This window comes from Pleurodeles waltl, chromosome 11, assembly GCF_031143425.1.
Source record: "Pleurodeles waltl isolate 20211129_DDA chromosome 11, aPleWal1.hap1.20221129, whole genome shotgun sequence".
Lineage (NCBI taxonomy): Eukaryota > Metazoa > Chordata > Amphibia > Caudata > Salamandridae > Pleurodeles > Pleurodeles waltl.
The window spans coordinates 326,749,138-326,764,105 of record NC_090450.1 but is presented as its reverse complement, the minus strand read 5'-3'; the positions used below and the strand labels follow the sequence as shown (position 1 = coordinate 326,764,105).

Sequence of the window (14,968 nt, the reverse complement as noted above, 5' to 3'; positions counted from 1 at the left end):
TCTTATGATAGGCCTCCTGATCCTGAGGCGCTGGAAGGCCTTTTGTGAGTGGACTCAGAGCCAGCTTTAGCACTGGTGGCGTCCGGTGCAACAATCCTTTTTGGCGCCAAACCACTCCATGGCCTCCTCCTCTGATTACCTCACTGCCACTGGGAAAAAGTTTCCCTCATCTCTTCAAAGCTCCTCTCTGAAATCCATTTCATTTGTTTTAAAGCGCTGGTTTTACTAATCCACTCAGCTATCTACATAGAATAAAGATCTGTTCTTTGCAGTAGGCTTATTAACCATCTGCGCTGCTTTATGGCGAGTAAAAACCGCCACTAGACACAACTCCAGATGTCTCACTCTAGCAGGAACATTAATCCTAAGAGTTATCTTGACTATTGCTGTCGGAAAGCTGGACTCACACTGAACTCTGCCACAGGTGTTTTTAAATCGTACATTACTGCTAAACACAGCACCGTCCCCTGAGGTCAGCGCCCCCCTCTTCAGGTCAGCGCCCAGCCCTAAAGCCCACCCTGGGTGGACTGACAGCAGACAAAATGTTTAAGATAGTGAAGCCAGCTGAGGAACTTCTGTCAGGAAACGGGTGGTTCCCCGACCTGTAAGTGAGGCAGAGGAGCAAAGAGTGTGACATAACATCACAGTTGTTAATTTAGGGGCGATCTAACTTTTCACCACACTTTACATAGGGCCAGATATATCAAGGAGGCCATTTGCGAGTCGGGCTCGCTACTTCTGATTCGCAAAATGCAATGTATCACATTTGCGAATCGGTAATAGCGATTTCTTAAAAATCGCAAATGCTATTACCGAATCGCAAATTGCGATACCGGCCCCATTCGCACCTATACGCCTGTAGGCCCATATCTGCTAATTGTTTGCATTTCCAAAATTGAGATTTCTTAACCAGAAATCGCAATTTTGGAAATGCAAAACCTCAGGGTGCTGGGGGTCTAAGGCCCCCTCTGCTGCACCCCAAAATAATTTTTTGCAACATGTAAGGTGCACACATGCCAAAAGAACATGTGTGCTTTACATGTAAATTTTAAAAATGCATTTTAAATGCATTTTAAAAATTTGCACATGGTTACCAACAGGTTCAGCCTGGTGCTAAATAGCGATTCCTAAATGCCCAAATCACATTTAGGAATTGCTTCTTACATGTGCTTAGAAATCGCAAATAAGGAATCCTTATTTGCGATTTCTTATTTAGAGAGTCGCAATTTGCGACTCTCTAAACAGGGTCGCAATTTTAAGGAATCGCTATTTTAGCGATTCCTTAAAATTGCATTCAGAATGTCTTTCATACATTCTGAAATGGCTTCTTGCATTCGCAAACGGGCATTCGCACCGTTTGCAAATGCAAAAAGCTTTCATACATCTGGCCCTCAATTCCTTAAGTTTCTTTAGTTATAAGCACCAGGCAACACCTCATTCAAAGGAGGATGTGGTGGCAAGTGAAACTATATTGGACGTTAGACCAAGAAAAATACGGTTATAGGTAGCATTTTCTTCTCTAGCTTAGGATCCTGCATTGACACCATCTGTCTGAAAAAAGGTATGAAGCAAATCAAAACCTCTGGAAGCATGATGCAGGAGAATATACTGTTTCTCCTGCTTGCGGCAACCCTAGCCACTGTTAGAACCCATCCTGTTGTGGGTCTCATGTTAAAATGCAAATTTTGGCATTCTAACAGGTCTAACGACGTTAAACTTGCTCTTATATGATCTTTAACATGACTAAGAAGTATGCACAATTAAAGATGCACACATGCTGAAAATAGCATTACTAAGTGACATAAAAAAATGATAGGCATTTCTGTTCGACTACCTCAAAGTTCGCCTCCGAGTCAAGCCTAATAATTGTATTGCTACACCAGATAATTAGCGCTGTAATTTAGCTCTGACAAACGCGTGGCCTACGAATCTTGGAGAGAACAAAAAAAGTTTGATACATTGCTTCTTTCGATGACATGAATGTTTCATATAATCTGAAAAACGGAAAAATAGAATACAACACATACACTCCATCCTTCAACAGCTATATTAGTTCCACTCTGCGTTATGTTGAATGGGTTCCTTTGGTTCCCACTTTTTAGGTTGAGTGTGCAAGCACTTTGACCTGTTGTAAGTATTGTGGGCTTTTAACTATGCCCACCTCATGCCCTTACCTTTTAAAAATCCCTTGATGTCATTGGTTAATGCTTTACGTTTGTCCCACCTTTAGGCTGTTTTTGTCACACCTTGCAGACTGCTCCTGTTACATGGATTATTGCACGATTGCTGATATATTTCAGCGTGGGCAAACTATTTTTCTTCTTCTGTCCCTCCCCTTCGTGCTGCATGGCGCTCACAGCACAAACAGGCACATCAGCGCGAACTCGAATGGCGATATTGAAGCGCTCACATTGTTCAAATTGTTTGCAGTTACCTTTTCATTCATTTCTTGAGGATCTCCTCTTAAAAACACTTGAAATTGGTAAAAACTTTATGGTAAAAACAGAAATCCTCAAAGTGAAAGCGGCTCTCCCAGCACAGCGGGAGAGCCAATACTACAATATTCACTGGGTAAAAGCTCAACACGTAATGCTTTGCAGGGCATTACTTTTAAAAAACATTTTTGCTCATAACTCAGCCCAGGGTGGTCCTAGGACAATAGAACCACAACCAAATGGTTCCACACAATGTACTCTTGCTTTCTAAAAATTTTTGGGTCCCCACATTAAGTTAGTGGGGACCCCAAAATAGTAACCCCTCTCATAATTCAGTGTCTTTTTAAGTGCTCTCATGGCTAGAACTTTTGCTTTATAGCTGAGAGTAGTTTGTGTGTTTGAGAGCCTTGTTTGCAATATTATTGCTAAAGGCTTGATACTTCTAAAAATGTGTCATGCACTAGGTCCTGTGAGGGCTAAATATATGTGTAAACTGCATTATTTAATGTCATTGTCTTTTTATGTGGTTATTCCTTACATGACTATGGTCCTGATTACAACTTTGGAGGACGGTGTTAATCCGTCCCAAATGTGACGGATATACCACCTACCGTATTACGAGTCCATTATATCCTATGGAACTCGTAATACGGTAGGTGGTATATTCGTCACATTTGGGACGGATTAACACCATCCTCCAAAGTTGTAATCAGGCCCTATGTTTCTTACAAATGTTATTTTCATTGTGGTGTCCTCTATGGACTGCTGTAAGCATTACAGTCACATCAACATACTAACATATGCGTGGCACAAGGAAACTTGCCCCATAATGCTTTGCAGGACATTACTTTGACAAAACATATTTGCTCATAACCCAGCCTGTGGGGGTCCTACAACAATGAAACCACCTCCAAAACGTTCAGCATGACATGCTCTTTCTGTTTACATCATCTCGCGGTCCCCACACTGTTAGTAGGGACTCCAAAATAATAACCTTTACCACTATTCATTATCTTTTTAAGCTGTCCCATGGCTAGAATATTTGTTTTACAACTGAGAGAAGTTATGTTTTAGGGGCCTTGTTTGTAATATCATTGCATTAGACCTGCTAGCCTTGAAAATCTGTAATGCACTAGGTCTTCTAGGGGCTAAATGTATGGTTACACTGCAGTACTTTCACCTGTTTATCATGGGTTATGCCCTTTAGGCATGTCTCTGACAAATTATATTTTTGTTATGGTGTTTTGAGCTTTACAGTCTAATGTCAAAAGCTTATTTCTGATAAAGCTTTGTCTGAAAACTGTATACGTTTTAATAATCTCTCCTTATTACAATTATGACCATAATTCAGGCCAATTTAACATCCTTATTACACTATGACTGTTTGAACACTTGATTTGTTTGGGTGACCCTTCTAGTTTATTTTTCTTCTACGACTGTCATGAATCTTCTTTTGGGGAATTGTGCTAGCCTGCCAGCAACTCTGATGGTGGGATGGTGAGAGTGGTATTCTATTGGAATTAGCATGGCAGATTTAAATTAGGATGCTAAATAGCAACATTTTCATTTTTTGCTGCAGATAGAGGAAAAAGGTAAATTGATGTGCTTTAGTTATATGCAGTGCCACTGGAATTTTTTGTCAGGAAAAGACGAAATTATAAGGTAGGGTTGACCAATATATGTGGCAAGAAATGTCCAGTTGTTAATTTACAATGCCAATAGCTCAAGAACTCAAGAAAATGCAACACCTATTGTATTGCAAATGCTTGTTTTGGAGAGGCTGCAGTGCTAATGGTTTTAGCACCCACGTGCTACACTCTTATGCAGAGAACCAGAGCTTCTGGATCTCAGCAATAAGCGAAAAATTAGAAGGCACTCTGGATCATCAAATCCCTTTTGTCCCACTGCTGGCTTTTTCAAAGAGGATGCTCACTTTTCAGTATCCAGACAATGCAGAGGGAACTGTCCACAAGGTCCTGCATGCATCCAGAAAATCCACTATTAACTCTTGGAAGACCCATGGCCCATTGATCTTAAAGTAAAGAATATGTTGATTTTGAACCTTTGTATGCTAAAGAAAAACAAGTATAGAAGCAAAATGCAACAAGAGAAGGCTGGTTTACTACTTTAACTACACAATCAGTTTATAGAATCAAAGTTAAAGTCACTATGGAGGGGGAGGAAGGAGTGTTGGCTTTACAGTGCCCTTGCAAATGGGTCATACATGTAAGCCAAGCACCTTGTGGCTTCCTTAAGCAGATTTGGTTTTACTTCTTGGGGCACACTGTATATTGTTGTTGATGTTTCTCTGAGCCTGCAGTGTCAATGCAATTGCTATGTTGAAAATTACTCTTATTTTTTAGGTTTGGTGTTAATAACGACCTTTTGACTTTACTAAAATTATTTCTATAATATACTTACTTATAGGGCTTTCAGCCAACTCTCCTCATCCATTGTTCAGTTGTTTTGTCGTTGACATTTCTAACGCCCACTACATCAGGTAGCAGAAGGAAATGGGTCACTTCACTGTAAGTGAGTGTCCTGCCATTGCACAAAATGCATATCCAGGCACAACACAGCTCCCTTCAGTGCCAATGTTTGCTACTGCTTAATTATTATTTTAGTGTTACCCTTTCCTTGTGTGTTTAGATTCTGATGTGATAACAAGGTGCTTTCTACCAGCTCTTCGTATTATTTTTGATGTAGTATAGGACACATTTTAGCTTTATTAGTTCCCGTCTGCTCTGTTGTAAACGTCTTTTGGAGACGCTCTTATTTATTTGACTACTGTGATTTCACAGCATACCAGATTATGTCCATTTGAAGCAGTTCTGTTTCTGGTGGCATCTTTTTCCTATGCATGCATTGAAGTACAACCCTCTCTGGCTAGCTATCTTTGCAAATCAATCTATAATTCAATCTATCTCTCACACATACTCCATCTATGCAGCCTGCTCTTTCTGCCTATCTATCTATGCAACCCTCTTTATATATCTATGCAGATCACTTTGTCCATTTTTGCAAACTACTCTATCTTTACAAATCCATCTGTTGTTCTTTGCAACCCTATCTTTGCAGCACTCTCTTCCTATCGGTATTTGAGAGCATCTCTGCACATCTATCCATCTTTGCAAATCTCTCTCCTTACTATCTACCTATCTCGGCAATCCTCTTGTTTAGTTCTAATAACGATGCGCATCACATTACAACAACAAAAAAGGCATTGGCAAAGGCAAGTGCCTGGCCACTAACATCGGACCTATTGGCCTTGCCAATTTTTGTTTAATTTACTTCATGGAAACTGAGCTCATTCAGTTTAATTAGTCTGATGAATAGGGTGCTATTAGCGTGAAATAACTGCTAATGGAATATTTTGCTCCTCTTTCCCTATACCATATTCAGCGGGTGGTTTAGAACATGTAGGCAGTGGAACTTCACTGTGCATCATGCTATCTGGTTATCTTTTCTTGGCAAAAAGTCCATAATGTACAGAAGTGGTGCTGAATGTGGCATGTAGTGTACAGTCTAGTTAAGGCCTCCACTGGTTTGGGGTGAGAACAAAAATCTGTAGTAAAACAGTCTAAAAATGACATCATCCACATAATTTTTGCTTTTTTTTTTTTTTTTTTAGAAATTATGACAAGACAAGTTATCCAAACACTCTCAAAAGGATGACAGAATGAGTTTGTAAGCGCAAAATATCTAAGACTTCAGGAGACACACAACCAACTTCATCATCGTTGGCTTCGAGTGTAGGATAGTTTATCATTCATGATTAGAGATGCCCTGTTGAAAGTAATGAGATGAAGAACCCAGTAGGGGGAAACAAAAAGCGCTGGTGGAATGCTTTAATTAATTGAATTACTCTCAGCTACTGGTAATTACTTGGACCACTCATCTGTCCATTATTTGTTTGCCTGCTATGCCACTACAGACAGAACCCAACAACCTGCAAATCAGTCTTAGTTCTTCTCCAATAGGAACAGTTCAGCCCCAATTGCAAAGGCAAGTCCTCTTGAGGTGGAAACTCAAGCAACCCCAGACCAGTGTCAGCCTATTTTGGCCTCATCAGTGAAATTTAGCTTGATTCTTATAGCACAGTTAGAGCAGGACCCATATTTGGAACATAAAAAGGTGATCGGTAGAAAACTTGAATTAGTCTCAGGTACTGTTAATTACTTGGGCCCTACCCAAGTCCTAGGGAAGGAGCAGCGGGTTGGCGTACCAGATATCTTTACCCATGGCTAAATTATCAGAATCATATCCACATATTGAGTTTAGGCACAACAGGACAAGTTTCACCAACTGAGTGAGAAGTCCTTGCAATTTTTAACAAGTATCTTTATTAGATTTTGACATAAGAAAATCGCCACTCAATTGAATAACATCAATAAACCAAAACTAGTCAGAAATTAAAAGCATGCCACAATAAAGTTAGAACATACCACAGGGGAAAACAGGTGGCATAGGACTTCAGAAACTATAAACACCATGATAAAATAATTTCTCGACTGAGCTAGTAGTTATTGCAGGAAGGCACAACACAGTCAGAAACCTCTTCTCCCCAGAACTGCCATTCAACAGTTACATGCAGAATGAAAATGGAATGCCACAAATAGAAATCAGCAGTCACAATCCCATACTGGACAAGTCAAGCATTCTGTTTCCAGGTACTACAGTATATGTTGTGGTTTCTTCTATTTGAAAAAACATTGACTACTTTCTCACTCGCGGTTACTCGCAAACGTGCAAGAAATCATTGGCAAGGGTACCTATCACAAATAAGCCTTTCCCAAGTTTTTGCATGTCTCTTTTTTAATCAGGAAAAACAACAAATGTTGCTCACAATGCATGACCTGGTCGTTCTTTGTTGATCACTTCAAAAGCTGATCATGCTGATCTTCCCCCAGCAATTTCAAAAGTATTATGCCCCCTGCATGTATTTGCTCCATGTTCCTCAGGGCAGTCTCAAGGCAAATCTCACCACTATGCCATTGGAGTAGGGTGGGAACTCCATCGATGAACGCAAACAAGATTCAATAACTCCCTTCAAATCAGTCTTGTTGGGTACTTTTTGCCATCTAATGCAGACAACAAGGGTTTTCCAGGCATTAAATTCGTCATCCACATTAACTATGGAGGCAAAAGGTGAAAATGAGTTTGTGACTCACTAGTCTCTTTCTGAGTGACTACAAAAGACACCACTCCGCAGGTTGGGCAAAGGCTTACTGCATGTTCAGCTTCCCATCCTTATTGATATGGCCTCCAGGTCCGATGTCACCTTGCTTTCTCGGCTGTCCACCTTCTTATGGAGGTGATCTAAAGAAGCCATCAGCATTCTTTCACCTGTAGGCAGTTCTAGGGTCAAAGTAATCATTCCAGTGATTAGAAGGTTCCTACGGATCCTCTCAGCTAGGGGCTCCATATAGAGAGCAAGTAGGAGTGGGGATAAGGGACATCCCTGTTGAGTACCCTGCGCTATGTTAAAGGATAGTGATCTGAGTCCAATAACCTGCACTGTAGCTGTGGGTCTGACATAGATGCACCATATCAAGCTCCGAAAACGGGCCGTAGCCCTGCCTTAGCCATCACTAGCTGGAGGAAGGGCCTGTGCACCTGGTTGAAAGCCTATTCGGCCTTGATTGTGTAGGAAAGTACCATCTTTCTAGGCATGTTACCCTCAAATTCTGCCTGATTGTCAGTGTGCTTTGACTGTGTCACTGGGATCCTGCTAGACAGGACCCCAGTGCTTATGGTTTGTGGCCTGCTTGCCAGTGCACTTGCACTGTTTTCTAAATTGTCACTGGAGTTCTGCTAATCAGAACTCCAGTGCTCATGCTCTCTCTGTTCCTACGTTTGTCACTATAGTCTAGTGACTCCATATTTCATTCCAAATTGGCATACATGACCCCCTTATAAGTCCCTAGTATATGGTACCAAGGAACCCAGGGCATCGGGGTTCCAGGAGATCCTTATGTGCTGCAGCATTTCTTTTTCCACCCATAAGGAGCTCATACAAACACTTCTTCAGGACTGCCGTTGCAGCGTGAGTGAAATAGTGTAAGCACTATTTCACAGCCATTTTTACTGCACCCGGTCACTTATAAGTCACCTATATATCTAACCTTCAGATCTGAAGGCTCAGTGCATAGTACCTGTGTGTGAGGGCACCCCTGCACTACCAGAGGTGCCCCCATGTCGTCCAGGCCCATTTTCCCAGACTTCGTGAGTGTGAGGATGCCATTATAAGGGTGCACTACATATAGATCAATACATATATGTAGCTTCACAATGGTAATCCCGAATATGGCCATGTGATGTTTCTAACAACTGGGAATTGTAACCAAATACTGATTCCAGTATTGATTGAACAATCCCATGCACTCTGGGGGCTCCACCATGCCCCCCAAGTACTGCCTTACCAGCCTTCTGAGGTTTCCACTGCTGCCCCAGGTGCTGCCACCTCACAGACAGGCTTCTGCCATCCTGGGGCTTGAGCAGCTCAATCCCAGGAAGGCAGAATAATGCATCTCCTTTAGGAGAGGGGTGTTCCACCCTCTCCCTTTGGAAATAGATGTTACACGCATGGGAGGGGTAACCACCCAGAGCCTCTGGGAATGCTTTGAAGGGCACAAATGGTGCCCTCCATGCATAATCCAGTCGACACCGGTTCAGGGACCCCCACCCAGTCCCTGCTCTGGCGCAAAACTGAACAAAAGGAAGGGGAGTGACCACTCCCCTGTCCATCACGACCCCAGGGGTGGTGCCCAGAGCTCCTCCAGAGTGTCCCTGGGTTCTGCCATCTTGTTTTCAGGATGGTCAGGGAACTCTGGGAGCATCTGAGTGGCCAGTGCAAGCAGGTGACATCAGAGACCCCTCCTGGTAGGTGCTTACCTGGTTAGGTGACCAATCCCCCCTCTAAGGGCTATTTAGGGTCTCTCTTCTGTGTGTTTCCTCAGATTCGCTTTTGCAGGACTCTAGGAGGAATCCTCTGCAACCTCTGCTTCACCTTCTACTGTCGGATCAACCGCAGAACTGCTCCATGAACTCCACAACTGCAACTAAGTATCCAAGAAGGCTACTGCAACTCTGTAACTTCAACTCCTGTCAGCAACTGCAACAGTTTCCAGGTTGTGCACGCTCCGAGGTCTGCCTGTCTTCATCCTGCATCAGAAGGACCGAAGGAATCTCCTGTGGAGTGACAGTGTCACTTCCCTGCTTCAGCAGGCACCTCTCTGCAGCGTCGACCGGTACTCTGGGTCCCCTCTCCCGACGACGAGCATGAATCCTGGAACACAGGTGGTAGACCGAAGTGACCCTGACTGTCCGAAGGTCCTACTGTCCAAATTTGTTGGAGGTAAGAGCTTGCCTCCCTGAGCCAGACAGTACCCCTGTGCACTGCGTGTTTTGCAGCTCCTAGGGCTTCTGTGCACTTCTCCAAGGACTCCTTCGTGCACAGCATAGCCCAGATCCCCAGCACTCTATCTTGTGACGCTCAGCTCCCTGACTTGTTCTCCAGCAGCGTGGGATCCCTTTGTGTAGTGCTGCGACAACCGCCATTTGTAATTCCTTTGTCCCCGAGTTCTAGGACTCCTGCGGGTGCTGCCTGGTTTTCTGAGGGGGCTCCAAAGTGCTGAGAGCCCCATCTGCTTCCTCAGTCTGAGTTGAGACCCCCAGGTCCCTCCTGGGCCCGGGCAGGGCCTTTTCCTGCCAAACACGTCTCTTGCATGAGCCAAGGCTTGTTGGTGGAATTCAACGACAAAAAACAGCCTGCATTCATCTACTCGACATGGGACATCTCCTGCACCAAGCGAGAACCCGCAGCTGTCTTCTTTGGTGCATCTCTGACTTTTTCTTCCAACCGGAGGTCTCACTTTTGCACTTTCATCTGGGTTAGCAGAGGCGCCTGTTCTCCCTGGACTCTTCAGCCGTCTTGGACTTGATCGCCTCTCTCCGTAGTTCTTCAGGTCCAGGAATCCATTGTTGGTGTCCTGCAGTCTTGCCTGTTTTTTTGCATTATTCTTTATCACGACTCCTAGTGTGTTCTGCGGAAACTTGCTGTACTTTACTTCTGCTTTCCTGGGCTCTGGGGTGGGGTACTTTACTTACCTTTGGTGTTTTCTTACACTCCCAGTGCCCCTCTACACACTGCTCTTGCCTAGGTGAGAAACCAACATTCGTATTCCACTATTTTAGTATGTGGTTGTGTTCCTCCTAGGCCTATTGTAACCTGTGGTGTTTTTCATTATTTGCACTATTATACTTAACTGATTTTGGTTACTAGTGTATAGTTTGCATATAATACTTACCTCCTAAGGGAGTATAGCCTCTAAGATATATTTGGCATTGTGTCGCTAAAGTAAAGTACCTTTATTTTTGGTAACATTGAGTATTGTCTTTCATGCATGTAAGTACTGTGTGACTACAGTGGTACTGCAAAGCTTTGCATGTCTCCTAGTTCAGCCTTGGCTGCTGTGCCTACATCTACCTCTAGGCAGCCTGGCTTCTAGACACTGACTACATTTCACTAATAAGGGATAACTGGGCCTGGTATAAGGTGCAAGTACCTTAGGTACCCACTAAAAACCAGGCCAGCCTCCTAGAGATCAATATTAATTACACTGGTACCAGAGAGTGGTGTGATTTATCAATGAGATGTAGAAGGCATTATGACTGCAGCTTCTTTTGGGAATAAACTTGGGTGTGTCAGGGTCATCCAACCCCTGCATGTAGGAGCCTAGGTAGGTTGTGATGATGCTGGTAAAGATCTTGGTGTCTACATTAAGTAAGGAAAAGTGCCTATATGATGAGCAGTGAGTAGGATTGCTACTGGGCTGGGGAATCACAGTAACGTTGGCCTCCCTCATTATATCAGTAAGTATGCATGCATCACTGAAGGAGTTTTAGAAAGGCGCCAGCTGCATAGTAAATGTTTTTTCAAACTTGGAGGCAAAGCCGTCCTGTCCAGGCTCCTTGCCCAACTGAAGCCTTGTGATGGCAGCAAGTACTTCATTCTCCCGAAAATCATTGTCAAGCTGAAGGGCATCTTCAGGTGGTACACCCTCAGTAGGTGCTTGAGCGAGGTAAGCAGCAGCATCCTCACAACCGAGGTATTCCGCCAAATACAGTGTTGTATAAAAGTGTTCAAACGCATGTGCAATCTGATCACCTTAAGTCGCACATCGTCCTTGTGGTCCCCGAATTTCAGTTACTCTCTGTTTGTGGCTTTAGGCACTCAGCTGATGGGCGAGTAGACGCCCGCCTTATCACCTCCAGCGTAGTATTTCTGTTTAGTACAAAGTAGAGCATATTCCTGTGTTGAGGGCTTTGAGTTGCTTCCTAACCAGCATAAGCTCTCTCTTCACTTTGTGGGACCTGGAGTGTGAGTGGGCTACCTCGAGCATCTTCATGTGGGCTTCCAGGTCAGCTGTCTTGTCTTTTCTGTCCTTATTATGTCTAGCAGCGATAGCTATGAAAGCTCCTCTTAGAACTGCTTTTAGAGTGTCCCAAAGTAGGGGGACAGTGTTGTCTGGCATGCTGTTGGTGCTGAGGAAGGTATGGATGGTGTCCTTAATGTGTTTTAATGTTTATTCGTAGGTCAGTAAGGATAAGTTACTTACCTGTAAATCCTAGTTCTCTTCCAGGGGTATCCTCATCAAAGTCATAAACATTGAATATTCCCGCCCTTGTGCGGGGACCCCGGAGCATATATAAAATACACACATATAAAGTATGAAATATACGCGAAAAAAAATATATATAGCATTTTTAGTAGACAGATTTTTCATACTAAACTCATATATACATGTGTAAAACAGCAATGCAGGCTATAATCATAAACAGGCTAAAATGCTTTATTTCTATGAAGTTTTTTTTTTTTTTTTTATCTTTATAAAATTACAATAGAGAATAAATATCTACCCAAGCCCCAACACTGGGCTTAGGGAAATAAGCAGAATTAATCACTAGAGAAAAAGAGAAAAAAACTACATTGAAAAACAATGGAGCATTCTTAGCCAATAGGCTGTATGCAGGTTAACACAGGAGAACCATAAAAACTTTGGCACCGTGCCTTTAAGACCCTGAGCACCTCCAGTATCCCACCATGCCTCAGGGGTGAAGGAGAGGTGACAGTTGGTTCACAGTTAGGTCAGGACTTTTTTACGGTGACAATCTGTGTAGCCGATTCGAAAGATAGTCTGTCCTGCACTTCTAGGAGACGTGCGTCCGGGGAGGAGGGTGGGTTGTTTATTACTTTGATGAGGATACCCCTGGAAGAGAACTAGGATTTACAGGTAAGTAACTTATCCTTCTCTTCCAGAGGATCCTCATCAATAGTCATAAACACTGAATAGATTAGCAAGCCCATCCTCAAACTCTGCGGACTGTCCAATAGAAGTGCAGGAATAGATATGTATCATGCAAACAAATTTCTCAGAGAGGCTTGCCCCACTTGGGCGTCTGCTCTTGCATCTGAGTCCAAACAGTAATGTCTAGTAAATGTATGTACAGACTTCCATGTAGCAGCCTTACAAATTTCAGATATTGGAACATTGTTAAGGAGGGCAGCAGTAGCCGCTTTTCTCCTTGTGGAATGCGCTTTAGGTCTAGCAAGTAGTTGTTTGTTTGCCAACTGGTAAGCATTAACAATACAAGAAACTATCCATCTTGATATTGTTGGTTTAGATGCTGCCTCTCCTGTCCTCAAATGACCATAATTTACAAACAAGTGGTTGGAATGTCTAATCAATTTTGTTTTATCCAAATAAAATTTTAGCACTCTTTTCAGATCTAGGGAGTGCAACGCTTTCTCCGCCGGAGTCTCTGGATTGGGGAAGAAAGTCGGTAGAGAAATAGTCTGATTGATGTGGAATTCTGACACCACCTTCGGTAGGAATGATGGGTGAGTTCGCAGAACTACTCTATTGTCGTGAAAGACTGTGTACGGTTCTTTGGAAGACAAAGCCTGAATTTCACTGACCCTCCTCGCCGAAGTAATGGCTACCAAATAAGCTGTCTTCCACGTAAGGTGTTGCAAAGAGGCTTTGTGTATAGGTTCGAAAGGAGGGCCCATAAGTTTTGACAGTACTATGTTCAGTTCCCATGGAGGGGAGGGTCTCCGGATGGGCGGAAAAACTTTTTTCAAACCTTCCAAGAAATCCTTGACTACTGGTTTCGTAACGAAGGATTCCTGAGAAGGTGACTTACGATAGGCTGTAATGGCAGACAAATGTACCTTAATAGATGATACCTGCAGACCGGACTTTGCCAGATGGAGCAAGTAAGACAATATGACGTCCTCCTGAGCTCGTATGGGATTCTGACCTTGCTGACAGCACCATATGTAGAACCTCTTCCACTTAAACGTGTAAAAACGCTGCGTGGAAGGTCGTCTGGACTCTTTCAAGATGTTCATGCACTCCTGCGAGAGCCCTAGGTGCCCATACTGCAGGAATTCAGGAGCCATGCTGTCAAGCTCAGAGAGGGTAGGTTGGGGTGCAGTACCCTGCCCTCCATCCTGCTCAGAAGATCCGGTCTGCACGGCAGCCTCCTGTGAGGTTGTTCCGATAGGTTGAGGAGATCTGTGTACCAGAACTGACGGGGCCATTGCGGAGCTATGAGAATCATTCTGGTGCTGGATCTGTAAAGTTTGTTGATCACTGCCGGTATGAGGGGGATCGGTGGAAAAGCGTAGAGAAATATCCCTGACCAGTCGATCAACAGGGCATTCCCTCGAGATCCCGGACGGTAGAACCTGGACGCGAAGTCTGGGCATTTCTTGTTTACCTCGTCTGCGAAGAGATCCAATTGAGGTCGACCCCATTGAGCGAAGATGTCTTCGACGACTTCGCCGTGTAGGACCCAATCGTGGGCGTCCTCTAGGTGTCTGCTCAGGAAATCTGCTTCCACGTTTTGTTGACCTGGTAGGTGAACCGCTGTAAGCGACATTCCTCTGGCCAGGAGCCAATGCCAGATTGTTTGGGACTCCCGAGATAGGGGTAGGGATCTCGTTCCCCCCTGTCTGTTCAAATAATACATTGTGGTTGTATTGTCCGTTTGTATTAGGAGAGATTTCCCCTGAATCGATGGAGCAAAAGACTTGAGAGCCAGATGGACCGCTCTGAGCTCCAGCAGATTGATGTGGTACTTCCTTTCGTTGTCGGACCACAGGCCCTGAGCTTGAAGGGGACCTAGATGAGCCCCCCATCCCTGAAGAGGCGCATCCGTTACCAGAGTGTCGGATGGAATTACCTGGTGAAACGGAGCCCCTACTGACAGGTGAGATCTGTGCATCCACCATTGCAATGACTGACGTGCTGCTATCGGCAGCCGTACTCTGTCCTCCCAGCGACCTGTCCTTTGGCTCCAGTTGTTCTCCAACGCCTCTTGGAGGGGCCTCATATGCAGCCTGGCATTTGGGACAATGAAAATGCATGATGCCATGGAGCCCAGCAGAGATATCACCTGACGGGCCGTAGGTGCGTCGGATTTTAACAGGTCTTGACACTTTTTCTTTATTGATAAGTTTTCTT

General features: G+C 43.9%; 1 protein-coding gene across 4 annotated transcripts in view; it reads right to left on the bottom strand.

Annotated features, from left to right (window-relative positions):
• PIGX (phosphatidylinositol glycan anchor biosynthesis class X) overlaps positions 1–14,968 on the bottom strand; it is a 223,039-nt gene that overhangs the window by 36,266 nt on the left and 171,805 nt on the right. The window lies entirely within an intron of this gene.